The sequence below is a fragment of the Montipora foliosa genome, chromosome 12 (genome assembly GCF_036669935.1).
Source record: "Montipora foliosa isolate CH-2021 chromosome 12, ASM3666993v2, whole genome shotgun sequence".
Taxonomy (NCBI): Eukaryota; Metazoa; Cnidaria; class Anthozoa; order Scleractinia; family Acroporidae; genus Montipora; species Montipora foliosa.
In genome coordinates, this window is record NC_090880.1 from 9,453,516 (window position 1) to 9,458,515 (window position 5,000).

A 5,000-nucleotide genomic window follows, 5' to 3' on the forward strand; every position below is an offset into this window, starting at 1 on the left:
TTCCACACATGATGACCTGCAAGCCTTGGAAATGTGCACGGCGGTCATCTGAATTGGCCGCTTGTGCAACGTAAAACTAAGGAAGTCTTGACAACACAGTGCAGGACCGTCTATCAGAAACCAAGAGAAATCCCTGGAAATTATTACTCACATGTCGTGTGTTTGTCTCCCAGATTAATGACACTTTATTCTGAAAGCAGCAATTAACACTCAAAATATGCTTTTCTATCAATATACCTGTTTTCCCGCCAACGATAATCGGAACTAACTTTAACAGATCATCGATATCTCTAAAACTTTCATGAGTCTTCCTAAACAGAACAACTTCAGAATACCTGGCTAATTTATTTACATTCTTGTGTGGGAAGGCTTCTAAGAACCGGATTTTGTAAAGTTTAACCAAGCACAGGCCTTGCTTCTGCAATGTCTGAGCAGAGGCACAAGCATCAAATGTTACAAAACTGTATACGTCCACAGGGATAGTAAGAGTAGTTTAGGGTCCTGCCAGGGAGACTGAAATACCCAAACTTCCGAAGAGAAAAAATTTTACGAGACTACAACAAACTCCATTGTTAGTGGTTAGATCACATAGAACTTATTTTTTGCCACCTTTGGAAATGTTTGCACTTCCGCTTTGTATCAATGAACGTGGCTCGGCATCAGAACATGTGTGCTTTCAAGAATGTCAAAATGTCGACCATGCTAACGGATTGTCTGTCGTGTAAGAAAAGTTATTCCCTTAAGAAATACAGACGGGATTGACACAAAGACAATTTTCCCGTAATTCTGGTGTTTAAAGACGCTTCTGGGAACATTGTCCTACTCCCACAGCCAAGGCAACAATTTGACCCAATTGACCAGGCCAGCTACAAATTGTGGGTGGCAGGTTTGGTTGAAAGAATCAATGCCATGCGCCATCCCAGTTTGCAAGGTAAACTAAAAAAATATGTACGCTATTGATACAGAAGCTAATGTAGGTTAAAAAATTTATATCTGTATAACGGTATTTGCAATGTTCAAGGCTCCACTATTCAGTGTCCTTGTCCTCAATGTTATCCTCAGCGATCAAGCCAAAATGATAATACAAGTCAACGAGTTAAAATTTGATTCAACTAAACGCGATAGGTAAAGCCGATTTGATGTCATTTGAGTATGTTTAGGTTATCATTAAAACTTCATGATTGCTTTCAAAACGCCTGTGTCCTCTTGCTACCTCAAGCGTTTAACCACATGAAAATTTTATGCTGCTATGAAAGTATGTTTTATTCTTTAAAAGCCCTGAAAATCGTGAACAGCTGAGCAAAACACAACAAATTAAAAAACAATATCATAGGATGATCTTTAGAGGATTTCTTCTAATTTGCAAATTTTAAGATTTTCGTTGTTTTTTTTTAACCAGGTAGGTGAGTCAAAATCGACTCGCACCAAGTACCAGAGTCCCACTTTGAGCATTTCCTCTTCAAGCTGCAAGTTCAAGTAAACTCTATAAGAGAGACTAGCCATAAAGCTCAACCCTTGTACAGCAGCAGAACGCGGAGGGTGTCTTACAAGATCTTTAACCCTGCAGAGGCTATACCTGTCTCTGCAGGAACAAGACCTTGTGGAGTTACACACAGAGGCTCTGTTCGCTGGAAACCCACCAACTGAAAATGCAGGGTCAGCCTCTCAATCTACCTTGACCGCAGAAGAGGAAATTGCCAACGCTAAATCATTAGCTTACCTCAAACAAGGAGTACAGAAGCCCTCTTTCAAGTCTGTGCTGCTTGTTGGATTGGGTAAAGGTCGAGCAACACGGGAAGTAGAAATAATTTGGTGGCTAAAGCTGTACAGAACTAGTCATGGCCAAATGACTTTTAGAATGTTTATTGAAAAATGCGAGTTTTAAAGAGTCGTGATTAGGACTGAACACTTCATCACGCAATTCAAAACTTCCATTAAGTTTACAGCTGCATGCAAACTGCGTACCCAGAAGATTATCTTTCTCCTGCACGTAAATCTCGCTTAGATTGTAAATAATTATCCTTTCATATACTTAATTCCTTTAGTTGAAATTGACCTCCTTGACCATTATTCTTTGAAACAATATCAAACAAAGTTACTTACGTTGTGTCTGAAAATCACCAGGCACACAGGTCTGCCTCACAGATGTATTTAAAGACTTTTCAGTACCAACTTTTTACAGTAACAATAATAACATGTATAGAAGTAGTGGGATGACGTTTTTAACATCCAGTAGATTCTTGTCCCAAATTGTCTCGGTCACAGCATTGATATTACAAGTCTAGGGCTTAAAGGGTTAGCATCAGAATATAAATGATTATTATAATTGTGATTATTATTTCATTTACAACATTATTCTTCTCATTTCCAATTTAATACATTAATGGCCGTAAGAGAAACTACATAATTAAAGGATACTTGAAACCGTGGCAAAGTTCATGAACAAATTCATAGTACAGGATGGATAGAAATCATACTCAAGTACCTTTTTAACATGTAAGAATAAACAATAATTCCTACTAAAGGGATTTGCATGACTTGTCTAAAAGAACATTAATTTTACATTTTAAGCACGAAAAAAATCAATCACTTAAGAATCTAAAAGTACATTTCCAAACAGTTCACTTAGCATTGTTTCTCCATTCTAAAATTTGAGACATCAACTGCTTTCGAAGAAAGCCCATGTCCTTAAAGTCCCACTGGAATGGAGGAAGGCATTTTCCACTTGTAATGATATCTCTGACAGAAAGAATTACCCCAATACCACAGCTACCTGCTCCTACACCTGTTGTTGTCTGCTGTGGCATGTTGATACAGGGTAAAGGAAGGCACAGTCTTGGGTGGTTCCCTTTTTCCACCTTGAATCTGGAATCGTTTGAAAGAACACTGAGACCATTCCAACATGTTCTTAACAACTGGGACAGTGCTTTGGGGTGGAACGATCTTCAAGGCATCATCAAAATAGGCTGTTCTACTGACTGCATCAAAGCAGAGAACTCCCCAATGTTGTCTACATGGGATATGAATTGGAGTAACGATAATATTTGCTGCATCTACTGGGCAATGACTGAAATACCCTGGAACCTTTTGCCTGAAATAATGTGCTACTTGTTTTGCCCAAGATTGACTGTAACATAGGAGGTACACAACATTACTTTGTTTCTCCTCCTTGAGAAAGGTGAGGCATGTTGTGTTAATGGCAAAACTGCTCACGTAACGTTCACAAGCAAGGGTACAAAAGTCTGATAAGTCCTTAATACTCGGTCCCTGTTGTAAAATCACATCATGACGCATTAAATTAATAAGTGCATCTTTGATTCCAGCAATCTTCTGTGCCTCAGGTGTTTGAGAAAGCCAACAAATTTCTTCCCTTAAGTTTGAGGCATCTGACTCCAATGCACAAATTTTCTCAAACACTTTTAGTGAAGCCAAGTTGTAGCAACCCAGATGACCATCCTTATTTGGGAAGGTGCGCTGTAATTTCATTGCATGTTGTACAGTGCTTGCTGATGGACGGCCATTGGCCAGCAAAGGGTTAAATAGTTTTGTGAAATTTCTGGAAACTGAGACATCTCCTGGTGCAATAAAGACACTTTGGGTAAGTAGTATGCTGCTGCCTCGTTGCGGGTTAGGCTGTTTAATCTCCCATTCTGAAAATCTGCAAGCGCAAGTTGTCTCTTTTCAACACTGCACGAGACATTATCTTCATCATTAGTCAGGTTACAGCTGCTTTCACCACTGACACTGTATGGGACATCATCTTTGTCATTAGTCGGGTTACAACTGCCTTCACCACTGACACTACATGGGACATCATCTTTGCCATTAGTCAGGTTGCAGCTGCCTTCACCACTGACAGTGGATGCACTGGCTTTGACTATGTTATCATTTACTTCTATGATGTCTGCCACATCATGGTTAATCTGGCCTGGAGATAGGATCAACGCTTTTGATGGTTTTGTACATTCATACTCACACAAATCAGGACCAAACAGCCTAGTGAACATTGTATCGATCCCTTGGATCCATTCTTGATCTTCTTTAGACCAGTCTGGCCTTTACCTACACCCTCTGTAATACAATGGTTTCCTGGTGAAGGAAAAGAGAACAAGAAATAAGAAACTTTACAGTCACAACAATTGCATTTGAAACTTAGCTAATATACTCCTACTTAACCATGTAATTTGCAGTTCATATATGATCCATTTCATATATCATTTCATCGTTGATTCATTCCTCACAGGAACATTGGAACCCACAAATGACCAGCTCCCAACGTCAGTGGCTTCATAGCTCAGTTGGTTAGAGCGTTGCACCGGTATCGCGAAGTTACGGGTTCAAACCCTGTTGAAGTCCTGAATTTTTCAGCCTTCCTTACGCAATTGCAAAAATTGCGTTCATAACTGTGAAGATCATAGCTATATATATGATCCATTTCATATATCATTTCATCGTTGATATTTTACTTAGTTGTACAAGCTCTGACAACACACAATTCTTCAAAAAAAATATACGGCACATTTTCAAAAGATAATTTATTTAGCACATTTTCCTTTTTTGACATTAATTGCGGAATCCTTTAACTGAATCTCTTCCAACTTCGTTCCAAAATCTCGGATAAATATACCACTGTCCAGCATTTCTTTGAAATGCTAAATCAATGAAAATAAATTACCACGTAATTAAGTGCATTGAGTGCTATTATGTACTTCAAGGATTCTGGAACTTATTGAATGTGACATAGATCATAAGTGCTAATGGTGGAGTTTTCTACGTCATTAATAGCACCATAACTGCCTAACAATCATCATAGAATAATTCAAGAAACTAACCTTTTGATGTGTCTCACAGAATGTTATCTTGCTCAGAATACATAGCTTTGCTGCTTCAGGGTCATCATAGTAGGCTGTCATTTTGTCTGCAGGCAATGACTTTTCCACAATTTCTTCAAGGGCTGAAAGGACTTTCTCTCAGTGCTGCCCAAGGGAATAAAGCTCATT

The 5,000-nt window shown here is 38.8% G+C and overlaps 1 pseudogene; it reads right to left on the reverse strand.

The window, feature by feature from the left end:
• Positions 1-2,621: 2,621 nt before the first annotated feature.
• LOC137980700 (uncharacterized) lies at positions 2,622-4,913 on the reverse strand (annotated as a pseudogene).
• Positions 4,914-5,000: the final 87 nt, after the last annotated feature.